Source organism: Panthera onca, chromosome E3 (genome assembly GCF_046562875.1).
Source record: "Panthera onca isolate mPanOnc1 chromosome E3, mPanOnc1 haplotype 2, whole genome shotgun sequence".
Classification (NCBI taxonomy): Eukaryota; Metazoa; Chordata; class Mammalia; order Carnivora; family Felidae; genus Panthera; species Panthera onca.
In genome coordinates this window covers 6,004,062-6,025,001 of record NC_138354.1, presented here as the reverse complement: position 1 = coordinate 6,025,001, position 20,940 = coordinate 6,004,062, and the positions used below count along the sequence as shown (strand labels likewise).

At 54.8% G+C, this 20,940-nt stretch overlaps 1 long non-coding RNA gene across 1 annotated transcript; it reads right to left on the bottom strand.

Annotated features, from left to right (window-relative positions):
* Window positions 1-16,022: 16,022 nt before the first annotated feature.
* Window positions 16,023-20,534, bottom strand: LOC132689594 (uncharacterized). The gene is made up of 3 exons (XR_009615066.3): window positions 20,289-20,534; window positions 16,629-16,858; window positions 16,023-16,474 (listed from the first exon to the last, which is right to left on the bottom strand). It is a non-coding gene; the product is annotated as an uncharacterized LOC132689594 (long non-coding RNA).
* Between the last annotated feature and the right edge of the window lie 406 nt (window positions 20,535-20,940).

The following is a 20,940-nucleotide window of genomic DNA, read 5'->3' as shown; positions in this document are numbered from 1 at the left end:
GAAGCGCTCCTCACCGCGATGGCAGAAGCAGAAGAGGGCTGGCACATTGTGTGTCTTTGCTCCTCTAGCATCTGCTTGGATCCCATTGCTTGGGTCACCTGGTTAAGCCCAAAACTAGTGGGTGCAGGAGTAGAAAATGCCCTCAAAAGCCCAAATGATCCTGCCACTCAGCAGCTGGGCAGCTGTGGGCACGTACCCTACTTACTGGGATCCTCGTTTCTTTCACCCGTAAAGCAGGGAACCACACACAGCATGTGCTGGCTGTGGACATGAGCCAAGACAGGGCCTGGAGGGTTCCAGCCCAGTGCTCACACGAAGTGACTGTGGCTGATTACCTGGGGCGTGTGTCAAGGCTGGCAGGGCTGGGGCTGCCTGTGAGTCCCGGGATTTCTGCTCCCGGGGTTGAGTGAGGCTGGCGGGGGGTGGGGAGGTAGCTTTCTTCTCTATGTTCCAAACAATTAGAGGTCAGTGCAGCCAGCTCAGTGCTCGTGGTCCACAGGGACACAAGGGGCAGAGAGTCCTGATGGCAAACATTCCTGAGAGGATGGGAGGAATTTTCCTAGGATGCTCCCAGCCCCAATTTCTGGTGCATCCCACCCCCCAACCTCCCTTCGGTGGAGCTACATGCAGATGTATGTATGTGTGCATGTGGCATTCATTGCCACGGCGACGACCACTGTAGTCACTCCTTACGGCCCCCACCGCACCCCACACCCGGCCCCGCCCATCCCTACAGCACCTTCTTTCTCTCTTTCAAGAGCCCTGGGAGGACCCTACGGAGTCACCAGACGCTCATTCAGCAAATGACTGTAGTATTGGACCTACAGACAGGACTGGAGGCTGGCTGGTGCCAGGCCCTGGGGGCGGGGCACGCGGGGCTTTGGCCCCCTCCACCGCCTGAGTCTCTGTCCTGGCTTGTATGACGAGGTTGGAGCCTCCTCTAAGCATTCCTGTCCCTCTGGCCTGGCCTGTGGGCAGGGGGCCACCTCTCATTGATGTCTCTTGTATCTGGCTGGCACAGTAAAGGCTGCTGGCTGGAATGGAGTGGTGGCCTCCCCACAACATCGCTGTCGCCTCCAGGGCAAGTCCCGGTCCCTGGCAGCCCTGCGTGGAGAACCCGTTTCATAACCAGTGTGACCCCAGCTCCCATACCCTCCGGGGCTCAGTACTCTCCGTCTGGAAGTCAGCTTTATTTTTTATTTTTTTTAAACTTCTGCTGACAGCTTGAGAATCTTGTGATTTATACGATTAATATGAGAAGCAACATCATTATTCTGTTAATATATTATTCATTTCACTAGTGATCTATTCTCTCACACCCAGCTCCGAGAGTCAATTTTCCCTCCCTGCTATTTTAATAGAGCCGCATTTTAAATGGCGAGAACAGTACATTAAACATGTATAAGATGTAATCTCATTTCGAATGCGCTCTTCCAGTGGGCCCACCTCATAAGCATGAAGACAATAGTACTGCCTGGTCTTATCGGGGGCCCACTCCGCTGGGCAGCTGAGGACAAGGTCGGGCTCTAATTAAGGAATATGTTAAAACTTCTGATTCAGGACTTAGGCTCATCGGCAAGGGGAATCAGCCCTATCCTGAGCCACCTGGATTGTCCCCGCTCCAAGGGTCTCCTCCCCCGACCCCGCCTCTGATAATGTGACATTTGGGGGGGGGGGGAAAGAGGTGAAGGACGGGTTCCTCCCTTAAGAGAGTGGGGCCCTCATCTTTCACATAATTAAAAAGCACTTGGGAGGGGGGCAGCCTTCCTGATGAGCTCCATTCTTTCCCTGATAAACCATAAACCAAACTGTAAATCCATCCCAGGGGTGGGGGGGCTGCATGGGAACCCCGTACGGTCCATCAGAATCAGCCCATGTTGGGGGAGATGCGTTCTCCATGCCAGGTCAAAGCAGAGATGCAAGGGACCTCTGAGACGGTCCAGACGCATTAGGTCGTTACTGCTGGAACGGGGGGATATGAGGGAGCCCAGGTGAGGGGTCCTGACTTCGAATAGCTTCTGCTTGACACAGATCGGTGACTCACCCTAGTTTGGGGCTGGGAGGTGCCCCAGAGCCTGGCAATCGTGCTCTGTGGGCACAAAGCTGAGAGCTGTTATTTTGAGGCCACCACCGATGGCTGCCTGGAGGGCAGGGTGTTTGGATGGCGTAGAAGGACAGACAGAATTCTGCCAGGTTGGGCTCACTGAGGAGGGCAGTCAGCAGCAGCAATGACATGAGTAACAGCGTGGAAGCAGAGTGGGGCAGTTTACAGAGGACTTCAAACGATAAGCCAAAAAGCTTGGACCTGGTACGGGCCGTGGGGAGCCACTGCAGGTTCCAGAGCTGAGGAATGACCAGCCAGACCTATACAGGGTCACATTTCAGGACCCCACAGTTGTCCAGGCACCTTCTGCAAATAGCTCAGGGCGATGATGGGGGTGGGGGTAGGGGTATTCCCGTGCTTTTTTTCCTCCACAAACTCCTATATATCCTTCAAGACCTCATTCAAGTGGCCGCTCCTCTGCCAAGCCTCCCCTCACTCCATTCTCTGAGCTGTGTCCAGCCATCCGCAGATAGTGACCAAAAATCAGCCGTGGCTCTCAGAGTGTGAGCCACAAAGCAGCAGGTGACGGTGGACAGCAAACGAATGTTGCAGAATGAGGCAGGATGGGGGCCTCAGTTTGGGCTCCTCTAGAAACACACCCTGAGACAAGGCGTCAACTGCTAGTGATTTATCTGGGAGGCGTCCCAGGGGCCTTTGCGAGGCAGGGATTGCAAGGCGGCCAACGAAAGGTGAAGCAGCCAGTTTGCACAATGGGAAGCTGAAAGCTGAAAGCTTCTGGGAAGACGTGGGAGACAGTGTGGAGAACGCACTGTGGAGTTACCCACCCGGGGGGTACGGATGCACCGGGGCGCCCAGCAGCCGCCGGTTGAAGATGGGCCCTGGAGACTTCCGGCCAGCTGCGTGAGCAGGAGCAAGTCCTCAGGCCACGAGACATGGAGGCTGCCAGCTGGGATCGCGGTGGCCTGAGGGGATCCGGGTGCAGTGCTGGCGGCATCTGTCACAGAACCTCGCAGGAAGGCCAAGTGTGCGGTCACAAAGCTGGGACTTCAGAGAGGTGTGAGCGGGGGACACATGTCCGGTCCTGCCCTGTCCTGTGGCTCGATCACCACAAAACTGTTCTCTGCTGAGAACAGGCTGGCCCAGCGCACCGGCCAGGACAACTCATCTCTCTCTCCCCTTCCAGGTCCAGCTCCCACTGCTCCTGCACTGGAAAAGGGTCCTGGGTAGTGGACACGCGTGTCACATCGGTGAACAATCTGGAAATGGCTTCTCCGTCGGCCTCCCACAAGTCTACTTCCCATGGACAGGATGCAGGGAGATTCTGGCCTTGGTGCTGAGTCCCGGGACCCATCACAGGATGTCAGCTGGACAGATGAACGGTGGCCATTCCCCAACATGCAACACCCACGTGCCGACTAGGCCAGACATTGTCCATGGGGTGACAGCACCCCCAAGACCTAAAAGTCGCTCTGGGAGGAGGGCGCAAGCGAGTCGAAGCTATTGCAACAGTTTGTGCTGGTCCAAAGTTCAGTGCTACCTCTAAAGTCATATTCCCTGGGATTTAATTTCATGGGGGATGCGACAATTACTTAAAAGATGTCTAAAAAGTCTCTTTAGCAAGGTGATAATGCGAAAAAAGGTGAGAAGTGCTGGCCTTGACAGAGATGTGTGATTTCTGCTCACATACTCACCCTATGTTCATAGCTCTGCACCAATCACACTTACCTGACACGGGAGAGGAGCTGGGGCTGGGGCCCAAGCCCGGGATGAGGTGTCTGTTGCACAAGGGAGGAGGGGCCTTTGAATCCAGCCCCGCCCCACAGCGCATTGGAATGCTAGGGCCTCCTGGCCCCAGCGGTCCCCTGGCTGCTGAGCTGAAGGGCCACAGGGGACCTGACAGACACGCCCCTGATCTATCCATTCCTCCCTTGTCGAAAGCCACAAGGGTGGTCAGGTCAGAAATGGCTCTTCCTCTGGCCGGCTTTCCAATGTCCCTTCGTTCTGCTTTCTGCTGCCTGAGGACCAGTGGTAACAACCATCCCCAGGGAGCCAGCATACGATGCTTGATTTTCTTCCCCGGCAATTTGAACATTTCATCTAACTTTATGTTGCTCGCTCGGCAAACCGGCAGAAAAGGCCAGAGCACCTCCCTCCCAGCTGAATGGTTGCATCCCCTTGGTGGTCAGCCCTCTGCCCTGGCCCTTCCCCCACCCTGGAGCTCAGGAGCCACGTGGCCTTGGCTGAGAGAAAGGGGCTGCCCCCAGCCCCACAGCCTCCCCGGCATCAGATGTGTGAGCGTGGACATCAGGGCTTCCCATGAACGGCTCAGCCACCTGGCCCGTGCTCCGTGGCAGAGTGGCCACCGACGCTGTTCTGTCATCACCAAGTCCTTGGGTCAAAGCGAGTTCTGTGGCCTTTGTTAAGTCACCTCACTGGCCGTTATCAGTGAAGACGTGAGAGAATAGTCACCCAGGGTGGGCAGGTAATGGCTGTCCTCACCTATAGCTCACCCATGGGCTTGTGCGTCTGGAGACGGCTGGGGCCTCCCTGGGGCAGGGTCTGCCGGATTCTCAGGAAGGGTCAGACTCTGGACCATGAGGCAGAGGAATGTGGCAATGAGGCTTGTGTGGGCCAGCCTGGGAACCTGGCAGGTGACTTACCATGACAACTTGGGCACCCAGGGTGGATCTGGGGGCTGGGGCTGCTCTCTGCTGGGCCCAGGCCACGGGGACACCTGTGTGGGGCCTGCCACCTCCAGAGCCAGCAGCCTCGAGGCCACCTGACCATGGGACAATGAGGAGCTGGAAAAGGCTCATGTGGACGGGGTCGGGTTCTCCTCCTCTTGCCTTTCTGGCCCCACAAGGGCCCACTGTGTGGCCCTGGGTAAGTCCTCAACCCCCCCCTCCCCCCCGCCACCCGCACCCCTGGAAGTGACAGCTGTGCTGGGGGGCCTGACAACCCTGTGATCCAGAGGCACCCCAACTCATCATCATGGTGGGGCCCAGCCCTGGGCTCTGGACTCTGGGAGTTTGGCCTCTTGGGTTTGATAAGTGGCAGATCTGGGCGCTTGGGAGAGACCCCTTGGTCTTTGTGGTCTGAGCTTGTAGGCCCTAAGCCTGTCCCGGGACTATTGGTTCCTCTATCTTCCCCTGCCTCTCTCCCTCTCCTTTCCTCCCCACGTGCCCCCTGCCTGTCACCCCCGCTCCGCCCTGTTAATGAGTCCCAAGGAGATGCTACATGCTGGTGTTGCCTTTCCCGTTGGCAGACGAGAGGCCCTGAGAGCCCCTGGCAGGTTTGGCTCTGTTAAGTGCGGCCCTGACTCATGGTTTCCATGGCAATGGCACTCACGGTAACAGCCTTGGCTTGTTGCCAGGGCAGATGACAATCGTGACAGCCAGTCAGCCCGAGTCCAGCTGTGCTTGCAGCCAGAGGGGACAGGATGCTGTGTGGGGGCGGCTCTCCTGCCTCTCTCTCTCTCTCTGCCCACCCAGGATTCAGCCTGGAGCGCTGTGCCCCAGAGGGCCACTGCTCTGGCCTGGACAACCTCAGCAGGGACGTGGGTACTTAGAAGGAGCCCTGGATGGGGACAGGACCAAGGAGCAGGCCAGACCAGGCCACTGCCTTGCTGGCAGGACCTGCCCTCTTTGGGCCCCATCTACACAAAGGCCTGGGCTGGACCACCCAGCTGCAGGACCCTCTGGGAGCAGGTGCCTGCTGGGTGTGGAGGGACCATTTCTCCTCAGCGCAGATGTGAGCCCTGTCCCTGCCTGTGGCCCTTCCTCCTCCACATTCTAGCTGCACTCCCTGGACCTGGGTGACTGGGCTCAGTGGCTTCCCTGTGACACTGTGGCTCTCAGAGGGGGCGCTAGCCCTCCTTGGAGAAGGCTTATTGTCCTGACACAGGCCAGTGTCCCTGGAGACCTTCGTCAGAAGGGCGACCTATGGGATCATGCCAGGGCCCCTAAGCTTGAGTCTCTTTGGGCCCTACTGCTTCCAACAATTCCGTAATTCTTAGTTCCAACATCAAAGAAAGGACAGCGGAGTAGAGATGGTTGGAAAAGGGAGCCTCCCCAAAGAGCCTCGATCCCAGTAGACACACAAACACGTGCTTCTTGGGGTCCTTTCCCGCTGAGGTTTCATAAAGGATTTTTCTGCAGATTCCAGTCCCAAAGGAGGTGGAGTGTGATTCCTGTAACTGAATTTCTCCACTGCCAAGTAACAGACTGCTCCCCAACAGCCATTCTGTTCTCTCTCCCAGTCCTGTGGGCCGGCGGGGCTCAGCAGGGCAGTTCTTCTGATCCCCCTGAAAGCCTCCAGAGAGAGGCTGGGCTGGTGTCATCCGGGGGCTCGACGGGACCGTGAGGCCGCTGGGCTTCTCCCTGCTCCGCACAGTACAACAGCCTGCCTCTCCGGCTCATCTTCCCGGAGGGGACCTGGACTTGGTAGATGGGTGCACAGAGCTCCCCAAGGTGCAGGGTCCAGGAGGGGAGCAGCGGAGGCCGGCAGCCCTCTGGCAGGCCAGGCCCGGATGTGGCACATTCTAGTCACAGGGTCGGCTCCAGTGGGAGGAAGACCACGGGAGGGCATGAACACCAGAAGGCCGTGGTTCACCGGGCCACCAATCCCATCCACAGGTTGGTGCAACAGGGCAGTGATTTAACTCCTGGCTCAGTGAGTGGTGTCCTTAAAAGAGAAGAGGCCCGGATGCATGCATTTGCACACAGACGCCAAGTAAAGCCATGTGGAGGCAGACGTCAAGAGTTCGTGTCCAGAGTGAGTTGGTTGTGGAGCAGGGAATTCAAATCCAGATTTCTCAGGCTCCCAATGCAAGACTCTGCCACATCTTCGCAGACAACAGGGGACCAAGTGGCCATTTTCTCTGAGGCATTCAGAGGAAGGCTTTGGGGTTGAGGGGGGGATCACTACCTCTCAGCCTCCTGGTCCCCGGGGCTGCGGCTGCTTGTTTGCAGAGAGCCCTGGCTCCCCCGCCTCATGCGTACTGTGGGACCCATCCCCCTCCCCACTAAGGATGCTGGTGGTTCTGGGGGTCCTCGGGGGCCCCCCTAAAGATGCATCCACCATCTCTCCTTCCTGAGCTGAGGCCTCTGCTGCTTGTGAAGCCACAGGAAGCTGCCACTGCCCGGGGTAGCCCTTGCTCTAGCTGCCTCGTCCCAGCCCTGGAAGCTCCAGCAAGCTAACAAGCCACAGCACGTTGGGGCGCCTGGATGGCTCAGTTGGTTAAGCATCCGACTTTGGCTCAGATCAGCATCTCAGGGTTTGTGGGTTTGAGCCCCGTGTCAGGTTCTGTGTCGACAGCTTGGAGCTTGGAGCCTGCTTTGGACTCTGTCTCCCTCTCTGCCTCTTCCTCACTCACTCTCTCTCATACTCTCTCTCAAACTAAACATTAAAAAAAAAACCACACACACACCACAGCACAGCTCAGTGACTTCCCACAATAGACATCTACTTGTCTCTCACACCTGAGCCTGACGTGGGCTCTGTGGCTGCTCAGCTCCACACGGTCATGCAGGGGCCCAGGCTCCTTCCAGCAAATGGCCCCACTCTCCCCGGGGGGGGGCCTGGGATCCAGGGAAGGAGGGAGGGGAGGAGGGTTTGATGGGCCAGGATCCCAGGGGGTGGGGGGCTGGGAAGCACAGTCCAGCTGTGTGTCCAGGAGGCACGCACTAGACAGTCCCTGCTCCCAGGACCACGATGCACACAGATGTCCGCACGCCAAGGCACGACCTGGACGTGGAGGGGAGGGCCTGAGCGTGAGTCCTGGAGAGGCCTGGAGGGGAGAACTGGGGGGAAGAATGCCATCCTTGCAGGAGGCACAAAAGGACCTTGTCCTCTCTCACCATTGGCCCCTGGCCCCGGAGCCTGTGGCTGGTGCTCAGGGCAAGCTGAACTTGCATGCCGGTCTTGCCCTCCAGGGCTGGCGTTGCCTGGCCGTGGCCCCAAGGGACTCACATCCTGGGCCTGGTGGCACAGGGAGGCAAGCCTGGACCCCAGGCCGGCTGCTGCAGTTTCCAAATCTTGCCCCTGGGCAAGTCTGCCTGTCCGCACCTCTCCCACTAAACCCCCTGCCCCTGGCCCTGATACAGCTCCCACCAGCCCATCCCTGGAGTCTCCCGTCAGGCTAGAGCCTGCCCCCTGACCCCGGCATGGCAGTGGAGTTCATTCCCGCCACCCCTCTGGAATTGGTTGGCATTCAGTCCTGGATATGAGCCCCGGTCTGTTTGTACAGCGTGGGGGCTGGAAGTGAACATTTCTCCCCAAATAACATCAACAGCAACCTGATTCAAACTGAGCCCGTGCCCGCTGTGAGCTATTAGCGCCTCCCCGACAGGGTTGGAAACTGGCCGACACTGTGGGTACAACTGACCCTCTGGGGGGGCAGGGACAGGGAATGCAGACGTGCAGGGACAGCTGAGGGAATGCACCCACTGCTCAGGCTCTCGGGAATGTTGCTGCCGCCGCTCGCTGGGAAGAGGATGCGCTCGCTGCTGGCCTGCCGTCCAGTCGGCTGGACGGTGCAGCCCTGTGAGTTCCCCCGGAGCTGGCTTCTGGGGCAGGGGCGGCTCCTGGGCTTTCCAACCAGCAGCATTTGCTGAGCCCAGTGCTGACAATCTGGCCCTGGGGACCTGCCACAATCACGAGGGGACGGGGGGTGCTCCTCAGCTCCGGTCATCCCCCATGCTCAGGGTGTCACTTCAGTTCTGGACCTCAGAGGCTGTGTGATGTAAGGGGATTAGTTTAGGTTCAAATCCTGGCCTTACCTCTGCTGGGGGACCCTGAGCCAGTCTGCCAACCGCTCTGAACCTCAATTTTCTCATCCATAAAGTGGGGAGAGTAGCAACTACCTTGAGAGAGTGTCTGGAGGTATTAGAAAGCCCCTGTAAAGCATCAGCACCTGGAACACTCCAGAGAGCATGGCTGCTGTTGTCATGGCAACAAAGATGATACAGAGGACAGAGAGGCTCCCCTCCTCCACCTCCTGCCTGGCCTTGTCCAGCTGGATCCCAAGAAATGAAAGGAATACGAGCTGCCTCTTTTGGGTTATTCGTTTTGAGAAAACCTATCTTGGTGCCATTTTCATCTTTCCCTGGGTCTCATCTGTGAAGTGAATGGTGGGGGCCCCCCAGGCTCAGAAGTGTTGGGGTGGTAGGTCCGAATCATCAGAGTCCACAGCCCCCAGTGCTGACTCTCAGGGGGCAAGATGGGGCACTTCTAATTTGATGAGCTCTCCAGGTCACTAGGAACCACTGGCCAGGCAACAGCACGGGTGTCTGCTACACTGCTCCAGCTGTGATGCTCTACACGCGTAGGACACGTTCATCCCACACGTAGGACACGTTCATCCCTCGTGTAGGACACGTTCATCCTTCAAAGGGAACTGCAGCCGGCTGCTGTCCTGGGACAGCCCTTAAGGACCATCCGACTCTCGTACAGGGGAGACAGAGGACCAGGGACAGGGAGGGATAGGCTTGAGCCGCAGCTCACAGCCTTACAAAGGCTTGATGGACACAGAGCTGCCCTGTCCTTCCCTCATGGCCCTCAACCCGAAGCCAGCATCCACTGCCCTGCCCACCTCTGTCCCTACATGTGCAGTGCCTAGTCTGCATGGCTCACACCTCCGCCGGCCTCTGACACAGCTGGACACAAAGGATGGGTACAGCAATCTGGCCTTCCTGTGTGGCATCGGCCTTGATGTCTCCCTAGGGCCTGTAGCTCCGGACGTAATCTCGTGTGATGGGTGCCCAGGGCTATGTCTGTCTGGTGGTCTATTGGGATTCAAAGTGGGTCTTTTTCCAGACCCCAGGGTGGGCTGCCTCAGCATGAGGACCCCTGAGACCACTGGTTCTGGGTCTGCCCGGACACAGAGGGGGTGCTCAGTAGATGATCTTGCTCACTCTGGAGAGAGCAAAGCCCCTTCACCACTACCGAGTTGTTTAATGTATTCACTTTTCCTGTGGTACAACACACATAAAATAGACCATTTTCACCATTTTTAGGCGCACAGTTCAGTGGCATTAAGCACGTTCACACCATTGTGCTCTCCTCACAACTATCCATCTCCAGAACTTCTCCATCTTCCCCAAAATGAACCTCTGCACCCATTAAACTCTAACCCTCCATTCCCCTCCCCCTCAGCCCTGAGCACCCCCCATCTACTTTCTCTCCTGTATTGACAGCTCTAGGGACCTCGTACAAGTGCAATCAGACAACCTTTGTCTTTCTGTGATTGGCTCGTTCCACCAAGCTGTGTCCTCAAGGTTCATCTTGTTGTGACACGTGTCCGAGTTTCCTTCCCTTTTCAGGCTGAATAACATTCTATTCTATGTGACAGACCATCTTCTGTTGGTCCACTGGTCCGCTGATGGAAATCTGGTTGCTTTCTCTTGTAGGCTCGTGTGAGTAACTGTGAGTTAACAGCGCTAAAATCAAGTATTTCTTCAAGTCCTCGCTCAGCCCTTCCGGGTATATATGCAGGGTGGAAGCGCTGGGTTGTGTGGTGATCCCACGTTCACCTTTGGGAGGAGGTGCCGTTCTGTTTATCCAGCGGTGGGACCACTGCGTGTTACGTTACAGCGGGGGGTGGGAGGCAAGGCGAAGGCAGAACAGGTTCAGAGGCGAGGAGCTCAGGAGTCACCTGGAGGTGCTGGAGAGCTATTGGTACCCAGACCTCATCCCCACTTTGTCCCAAGCAGCTTTAGTTTGGAGCCATCCCTGGACCCCCTGTGCTCCCCAGGATGGGTCCTGGTCCTGGGGGAAGCCTCCCAGAGCTAGCCAGGACCTCAGTGACCTGTGCACATGGGTGGCTGCACCCAGATGGAGACGGACCAAGAGCTCACCTGTGTCCTGAGGGCCAGCCAGGCCCAGGGGACCCAGGAAGCACTTCCGATGGCCATCTCACCTCCCTCCCCACGGCGGCACCCTCTTTTGCAGGTGTTTGTAGGAGTCTAGGAGCCTCTGGCTTTCCAAACACAGAAGCCCCTTCTTCACTCATGTCCCCTCCAGCCCACTCATACATGGGTGGCTGTCCTCTTGAGCTCAAGCAAATGGTGCCCCTTTACACTCCCAAGGACCCTCTCATCTCAGGCACTCATGTCCGGCAGGCCCGCGGTGCCCTGAGGCCCGGTTTTGCTTCCCCAAGAATCACGTCTTGAGTTTGGCCCAATCACAGACAATCTGTTCTAGTTCACCAAGAAACACCCAGTTAAGCGTTGCTTTTCCATGATTAACTATCCGGTTCTGCTCTTCAAACAACCTTCCTACTCTCCAGGCCTCAGTTTCTCTACTTGCCAGGTGAGGAGGTAGACTCAAGTTCTCTGAGGTGCATTCTAGTTCTTTCTTTTTGACTAAGTGGCTTGACTTTTCATGATTATTATTTTTAGTATGATTTCATTTCTTTTTCAGGGAAAACTTTCACAATGCCATTACTCACCCAGTCTTACACAGGCTGGCACAATGTGACCTGCTCCAGATGATTCAGGGTCACTCAGCAAGCTATTGTTCTGAGGGGTTGGTGCAGATCTCCCTCTGGGTGCATGAGCACGGCAGGCTGGCAGAGCTATGAAAGAGAGATTTGTGGTAGGAAGAGAGAAAAAGAAAGGAACCAGTATCTGTAAGAATACTGCATACCAAACCCTGTACCCCCTCTATTAGCTGTCTACTGCTTTGTAACAAATTACCCCAAGAGCAGTGGTTTAAAACAACACATTTTATTTCATGTTTTTCTGTGGGTGAGGAATCTGAGCACAGCTAGCTGGGAGAGTTCAGCTGATAACCTCTCGCTGTAATCAAGGTGTTGGCTGGGGCTATGGTCCCATCTAAAGGCTCAACTGGGGTGGGTCCACTTCCACATCCAGTCACTTGGCTGTTGGCAGGATTCAGTTCTCTGAGGGCCTCAGTTCCTTCCTGGCTGTTGACCAGGACCTGCCCCCTGTTCCTTGCCATGCGGTCCCTCCAGAAGTTAGTTTACAAGATGGTGGCTCAATTCCCTTGGAGCGAGGGGAGAGACAAAAGTTGACAAGCAAGGTTGAAGTCACAGTCCTTTTGTATCCTAATCTTGGAAGTGACAGTTCATAACTTTTGCCATGTTCTATTTGTTTTTAGAAGTGAGTCACCAGGGTAACCCACACTCCCCAGACCCCTGTGAAATCTCACAGGGCTTCCCACCATACTCCCCATCTGGTAGGATTTTTTATTTTTAGATAAGGCTCGAAGCCATGTCCTGATGCATCTCGTGGATGTGGATGCTGGATGTGAACCCAGGCTTGCTGGTTTCCAGGCCCACGCTCTCCTACTTACTCCTACCGATCTCCCTTTCCCACTTAGCCACGACTGGGGGACTGCCACCTTCACAGGTTCCCCCACCCATCCTGCCGTCCCACACACGCAACATCAGAACCTTCACTGCACACATAACCGAGGTGGGAGCCAGTGTAGTGGGGACCCCTTGAAACCTCATGCCACACAGTGCATGTCACGTGGGAGGCAGCTGGGCCTGAGTACCTCCAGCTCTGCGTGGGCTTGCTCTTGGTTCACACTTGGGTGGGACAGATCCGCATGTGCTGAGCACCAAGAGAACAGCCCTGTGGCCAATGACAGTGGGAGGCAGAGCATAAACTACTGGCTTCTACTTTCCGTCTACATTTGACTCCTCCAGGGACCTCATGTAAGTGGAATCATGCAGAATCTGCCTTTCTGTAACTGGCTTATTTCACAGCACAACGTCCTCAAGGTTCACCCATGTTGTGGCACGTGACCGCATCGCCTTCCTTTTTAAGGCTGAATACTATTCCATTGCGCGGATGGACCACATTCTGTTTATCCACTCATCTGGTGATGGACGTGTGGGTGGCTCCCACCTTTTGGCTCTTGTGAATGATGTTGCTATGCATACGGGTGTAAAAAATTTCTCTTTGAGACCCTGCTTTCAAGTGTTTTGGGTAAATACCCAGAAGTGGAATTACTGCATCATATGGTAGCTCTATTTTGAATTCTTTGAGGAGCCCATCCACTTCCTGTAGGCACTGCCATTTATGAATCTGCAGGGGAGCCAGGTGCATGGGGGAAAAGTCTAGCATTTCCTTCAAAAGGCGTTGGCAGCATGGCTCAGGCCGCGGAGGTGGGCGAGGCCCATCTGCCTTCTCACTTCCTTCAGGCTGTTGCTGGTGAAAGCTGACACTTTGATCTCATCAGATTTCCAAGGGAAAGAAGAAAGGAGCTTTGATGGGTAGGCAACATGACATGAATGCTCCTCTGGAGAAATCTCATGATTTGGGGAAGGAGAGATTTGGAGGAGGAGGGTGGCCTTTGCTCCATTCTGTGCAATCCGGGTCCTGAAGCTTCACCCCAAATGCCGCTTATAGCTTTTGAGATCCACCAGGCAGGCCAGGAAAAAGCAGAAATTCCGTTACTCAAAGTGTGGTTTAGTCGGGGCAAGAACTCAGCTCTGTGCATAATGAACAGACACTGGCTACGGCACCCCTGTAAAATGCATCAAGTCAAACCGTCTGGACTCGAAACAATTGTTTCCATACACACAGGCCTCCAGGGGGCAAGTCTACTGTAATCCAACTTTTAAATGTAAAAAAACAAAACAAGAGCCTTAGTTGTATTTTTGGTGCAGAAGATTATCACCAATTTGCTGACGGTTTTGGAAACTATCTTCCAATGGATATGATGTGTCAAAGTTTCAGGGAAGAAAGGACATCCATGTGTGGTGGGAAGATGGGCCAGTGCAGACCAAGAGGACCCCCCTTTTGACACAACCAGCTTAGAAAAGCCTGTCTTGGGCTTGGCCAGATTTTTAAATCTGTGGGGAGAAGGGGAGGCCACCAGAGAGACGGCCAGGAGATGCTATGAAATCTTGCTTTGTAAGGAAACCTCCCTCTTCTGACCCTTCTCTTGGGCTGCTGGGCCCTGAATGGAGCCGAGAGCCTGCCCGCTGCTTTTGGGGCCAGGTCATTCCTGGCTAAACAATCCTGAGGTGCTCTGGGGGCATGCGGGGAGGAAATCTTGCCAAAGGTTCAGGTCAGGAAAAAGAAAGTCAGAGGGGCAGAAATTGGGTTGCCTCCCTGCCCCATGACCCAGTGGACTCAAACACGGGAAGGAGCACAGAGGCAGGTCGTGACACCATGACCCCGTCACGGGCCGGAGGTTCCACTGACATCCCACGATCGGCACTGGCCGTAGGGGAGCAGGCCTCGGATTCCTGACGCGAGGCCCCATGAGTCCATCATCAGAAGCTCTAGGGAGATCCAGGTTCGCACAAGGCCACACACTGAACTACCTCCTCTCTGAAGAATTAACTATGAAGCCCAGGACGGCTTCCTGGTGGACAGAGGGGCAGACTGAGGAAAGATGCCAGAACTCTGCAGTGTTTCCTATACTCTGTCTCTGTCTGCCTTCTCAGCTGCCCTAAAGATGGGAATCATGCCTCCTCCTGCTTACCAAACACCTTCAACGTGTCCGGCAGTCTCTATGTAGCATTTCATTTGATATGGACTGAATTATGCACCCCCCCCCCCAAATTTGTATGTCAAGGCCCTGACCCCCCAGGACCTCAGAATGTGACTGTATTTGAAGACAGGGTCTTTATTTATTTTTTTAAATTTATTTATTTTGAGAGAGAGAGAGAGGACGTGCACACAAGTGGCAGAGGGGCAGAGAGAGAGAGAGAGAGAGGGAGAGAGAAAATCCCAAGCAGGCTCCGTACTGTCGCATAAAACCTGATGTGGGGCTCAAACCCACAAACCGTGAGATCATGACCCGAGCGGAAGTCAGAAGCTGAGTCTACTGAGCCACCCAGGTGCCCCACAGACAGGGTCTTTAAAGAGGTGATTAAGTTAAAACAGAGTCATTAAGGTGGGCTCTAATCCATTCTGGTTGGTGTCCTTGTAAGATGAGATCAGGACACAGACACACAGAGACCATATGAGGACAAAGGGAGAAGACGTTTGTCTATAAGCCACTGAGAGAGGCCTCAGCAGGAACCAATCCTCTTGACACCTTGATCTTGGACTTCCGGCCTCCAGGCTGTGACCCAATAGATCTCTGTTCTTCAAGCCTCTCAAGTCTGTGGTATTCTGTTATGGTGACCTGAGTTAAAGAATATATCTTTTTTTTTTTTAATTTTTTTAACGTTTATTCATTTTTGAGAGACAGAGACAGAGCATAAGTGGAAGAGGGGCACAGAGAGAGGGAGACACAGAATCTGAAGCAGGCTCCAGGCTCCAAGCTGTCAGCAGCCTCAGGTGCCCCCAAAGAATCTATCTTTTAACCCCCCACAACAGCCCAGGGAGGTGGGTGACGTGAACAGCAGGGAGTAAGAGGTCTGGTGAGGTCAGACCCTTGCCCGGGACAGCCTGGCAGAGCCCCCCGAGCCAGTGGCTCCAGCACAGTCAGTTTCTTTCCTGGGATCGTTCCAGGCTGGACAGGCGGTACCCGCCTTGGCTGGGGTCTCCCTCCACCGTGACCTGTGGCTGAAGTTGTTTCTCCTCCAACTATGCCCCAAAACACTGTGTCCTCGGTGACCACGTGGGCTGAATCGATGCCTTTGTTTCCCAATTCATGAACTGTAGGCGGCAAGAACGAGAGCGGGGCAGCCGGGCCAGGGTCTGAGCCAACAGCATTGCTTAGGTCAGCGAAGCGCGAGCCAGAGGGTCCCTGGAAAGTCTCGGGCACTTGATGGTGGCCAGTGGCGTGGCTTAAAGGCTAAGGGACGGGGCCAGAATAGCCGTGTCTCATCTCGGTGTGTGGGTCTGAACCAGAGGTGGTAGCAATGTTACAGCACAGACAGGGCCCGTCTGCTCCACACTGAGCCCTTTGTCGACCAAGGCCAGACCTCTGGCTGCTGGCTGCGAAAATTCCAAGTGCTTTAAAGTCCTACCTTAGGAAGTTTCTACTGGTGGAATTTATAGTTCACATTCATTTTCAGACCCCCCCAGTGACAAGCAATGGGCGCCTGTAGCCTATACCAACATCCCATCAATACCTACCTCCCCAGGAGCTCCAAACATGTGTCTCCTTCCCAGAGACCTTAAAACCCCATCAGTATCACTGTCCCCATGGGTTAAAGAGAAGGCAGGGAAATGCTCTCCCTTCTTGAATCGTGTTATTTATTATTTGTTTTCCTAGTGGTTCCTGCTTCCTGGAGACAGCATCATCACGTGTATGCCTGGTATGCGCTTTCTTTCCTGGGGGCCGGGATGCTGGATGGTAAAGTCAAAGACTGGGACTTCCCCTTGGAGAAGACAGAGCACTTCTGCTGCGTTGCCCCCAAGAATCCGTCATAATGCATCAGGCACGATTTCGTCCGTGGAGTCTGGAGTGGAACAAAATTGCTTACCCATTTGTATTTCAGCCATGTGCAGGCCGTTCCTTCATCTGTAACATCCTCTTCAAATAAAAAGGAGAGTGCTGGGCATGCCCCTCCCCTCTCTTGATCTTATACACAGTGCACACACATACGTTGCAGGCACTGAGATATTCAGAAGTGCAATGTGCTGGGAGTCAGACCTACCCAAGTTCGAACCCTGGGCCCACCACCTACTTGTTATACCAGCAGGCCCAAGGAAGCAAAGACCACCGTGACAGCCTGGGAGAGGGCCCGTCACGACAGAAGCCCGAGATAAGGCACTGTCCCATAGCCTGGGGCTGATGAGAACCAGGAGCCAGATGGATGAGCCTAGTGGTCTTCCTCTGCTCCTGCTGAGCGGGGGAGGAGAGTGGGGGGGGGGGGGGTTGTCCAGTGTCTTTGGCCCTCAGGGTGGGAGGCAGGTACTGGAAGGAGAGATGTGACACAGGATTGTCAAAGAAATGGCAAATGCCAACACAGTATGTGACCACCCAGAGCTCTAATGGAGGGTTCAGAATCTTGGCTCCATGGTGGGTCTTAGGCATCTGTAAAATCCCCAAAACCATTTGCAACGGTGTGTGTGTGTGTGTGTGTGTGTGTGTGTGTGTGTGTGAGAGAAAGAGCACGTGAGTGCATATAGCCACGTGCATCCCGTGGGGAAGAGCATCCAGGACTCTCATCAGGGTCTCACAGTGGGTCTGTTGCCACCACTCTCCCCAAAAAGGCTTAGAATCACTGCCTGAATCACCTCCATGGCCACCCGGGGCCCTGCCCGCAGCGCACCTGTGCAAGGGTGGTCTGTCTGTCCCCATAAACCCCCACACTCCATTCTTCACACAGCAGCCAGAGGAGCCCCTTGGAAAAGTCACAGATCTTGGCACGTCCTGCTCTGGCATAAGGCGTCCCTAGATTATCCCTTTCTTTTTGCTAAGATCCGTACCTTCCTCCGTGGACAGCAAGCCTCCTGACGATCCTGTCCCTTCTCAATTTCTGTCCTTTGTCCTACATTCTCTGCTCCAGCCACTCACAATCCCCTGGGTGCCCCATCTTGGGGGGAATCAATACTCCAGGTTTCCTAATATCATGGGGCTTCCCAGGTCTCAGGGCTTTCAATGCTAAACTGGGACAGTCCCAGCAAACCAGGACAGCTGGTCACCCTAGCTCCATTCTCTCCTTCCCCTGGCATCACTGCTCCCTCCTCATTAGCAACCAGCCACCCTACCCACCCCGAGTTACGTGCCCCTCATCTGTGCACCCAGAGAGCCCTGTCAGAACACCCACCCAGATGAACTATAATTGCTTATTTAATCATCTCTCTTCCTGCTGCCTTATTCACGGCAGCATCCCTGAACCAAACACATGATACAGATTAGCTGAACGATGTGCGTGGTTGGGGCAGGAAGGAGCGGGTGATTCCATGCTGAGCAACCCCGATGTTCCCTCCCTGCCTGGGGATCTGCCTTGCAGCTCTGTAGCTCTGGCATCAGTCAGGAACATCTGATTGCCAGCAACAGAAAAACGTTCCGAATACCGTAAGCCTCACTCACTATTAGGGGGCTTGAGGCAGCTGAGAGTTGAAAGGGAAGCCGGAGGGGGGTTCCCCCAGGAAAATCAGCTGGTGGGTAGAATATGGCAGGCCTCACCATAACTATGGGATTCGAATTTCAGGGACGTGGCATCACATCAGCATCAGGGCCAGAGCAAGTAGGGGTGTTGTGACTGATGCTCCCACAGTATTAGTCCATGATGGCTGCCATTAAAAATATGACAAACTGGGGCACCTGGCTGTCTCAGTCATTAGAACATGTGCCTCTTGATCTCAGGGTTGAGAGCACGAGTCTCATTGGATGTAGAGCTTACTTAAAAAAAAATACCACAGGGGAGCCTGGGTGGCTCAGTTGGTTAAGCATCAGACTCCCGGTCTCAGCTCAGGTCATGATCTCGTGGTCTGTGAGTCCAAGCCCTGCATCGGGCTCTGTGCTGACAGCGTGGGACCTGCTTGAGATTCTCTCTCTCTGCCCCTCTCCTGCCCACTCACTCTCTCTCTCTCTCTCTAAATAAACTTAGAAAAAAATGTTTTGAATACCACAAACTGAGTGACCTACACACCATAAATGTACTGTATCATAGTTCTGGAGGCTGATATACAAGGCATCGGCAGGACCATCTTCCCTCTGCAAGCACTGGGGGAGGCCCATTCCCGGCCTCCCTCCCAGCTTCTGGTGGTTTCCTGCCTTGTGGTAATATCACTCTAGTCTTTATGTGGTGGTCTCTCTGAGTTTGTGTGTCTCTGTCTGATTTTCCCCCTTTTACAGGGACACCAGCCTTTTTGGATTAAGGGCCCAGCTACTCCAGTATGACCTCACCCTAACTGATGACATCTGCAATGACTCTATTCCCAAATAAGGTCACATGCTCAAGTACTGGGTGTTAGGACTTCAACATACCAATTTAGGGAGGGGGAGACCACTCGACTTATAATACCTACCAAGACAGAGGATAGGGAGAAAGGAGGTCCCTCATAACCAACTGAGGGTGCCATCCCCGGAAAAAGGGAGAATGAAGGCTGGGTGGTTTGACAACGGGTGCCCTGGTGGCTACATGACAGACTCCTTAGCTGATCAGGTGATCAGCACAGCAGTGAACACCTTTGTCCCACCCCTTAGGGAGTAAGAACACAGACTTCAGTCAAGTCCACCCAATGCACCCACTTAGCGGTGAGCTAAGTTACGAGCACCTCTTGCTGTCCAGCCCTGTTCAGGCACTGGGCTGTGGCAGTAAAGAAGCCAGACGATGGGGCGCCTGGGTGGCTCAGTTGGTTGAGCGTCCAACTCCTGACTTCAGCTCAGATTATGATCTCACGGTTTGTGAGACCGAGTACGGAGTTGGGCTCTGTGCTGACGGTGCGGAGCCTGCTGGAGATTCTCTCTCCCTCTTTCTCTGCCCCGCCCCCTCATGCACACATGCACACACACACTGTCTCTCTCAAAATAAATAAATGAACTTTATATATATAAAGAAGCTAGATAAAATCCCTGCCCTCTTGGGACTTCTATCCCCGGACCTCTGATGATCCCCTTCCAGAGGGAAGTGGGGCCTCACCTCTCCCACCGGCGTCCTTCCTGCTGTGGTATCAGTGCTCTGAGACAAGATCCCTACAACACTTCTCCTGGTGGGGCGGGGGCGGGCGCGAGGAGGGGAGACAATGGCCACATGAGGTGTCAGCCCCTACCCCCACCCCCTCCATCTGTTCCCCCCCCCGTCTTGTCTTTGTCTCTGGAACTAAAACAGGAGGTGAGTTTATCAGACACAAATTGCTCAAGGACCTCATTCATTTTGTGCAGTAATTAAATAGAAGCTGTTTGGAAATATGATTATAGATGGGCCCATCAAAGCAAATTAAATCTTTGAAGAGTAATGGCCTAATTAGCTTCCAGATTCTGCCATTAAAAAAATCCAAATGCCCTATTGTCCCAAACCAGGAAATATCTGGGCCCAGCTGTGAAAGGCATCAAAGGTGGTTGTGGATTCCGAGGGGAAAAGGGACTGAGGGTACAGACCCATTTATCAAGATTAACCTGGCTGGCCAGACCTCTGTTCCTTGTTTATTTATTTACTTGCTTCACAGGATCTTCTCGGTGGACATTTGTGCACAAAGCATGCACTCTGGGAGTTCTTGGCTCAAACTCCTGGCCACCCCCTCCCTCCCCTTGCTGCCCAGACCCTGGGCTCAGCCTCTTTCCTTTCCTTCTTAAAGCTGACCTCACACACCTGTCCCGTTTCCTCAAGACCAAGCCTGTCTCCGCAGCAGTCTGCCCCACGCCAATCCTCGTCACTTTCAGTTTTCCCACTGACCTTGGAGATAAGACCGATGAGGCCCCGGAAAGTTCTGGGATGTACGGGAATGTCTCTGGTCCTGTTCCTGGGTGAGCCCGGACTTTGAGTAAAGGATGCCCCCGTGGGCCCCGGGGCTCCTCTCTGGCCAGCTTCCCGAGGTGGGGCACACACTGCCCTTGACGGTCACCCTTCAGCTCCCCTCTTACAGTAGCTGTAAACGTTCCTCACGTTCCCACACTGAACAGCGCTTTTCTCCCTGGGCCAAGGCCCTGGACACGTGTCCAGGCCTAGCCAATCAGAACACTTGATTTCCCTGGCCAAAGTGATTGGTCAACGTTGGGCATGTGACCCAAGCTGAGCCAATCAGAAACAGGGTTCCATGTGGGCTTTCCCGTAGACTGGCTGAGCCGGGAGTTGGCGTTTGGACAACCGCGCGCGGGGGAAGTCGCCCCGCAGGCCGGAACCCTGCACCCTCCTGGTCGGGAGGGAGACCTCCCTGGATTTTCGGTTAATATGTGAGCCTTTCATTTTTCGCTTCTACCGGTTTGAGTTGGAATGCCTGCAGTCGAAACTGCTCGAGTTCAAGCTTCTCCCTTTCAGTGCCCCCAGCCCAATTGCCAGCACATTGGCAGCCTCATGGGGCTCCAGCTGGGGACCCCCTTCTTTGCCC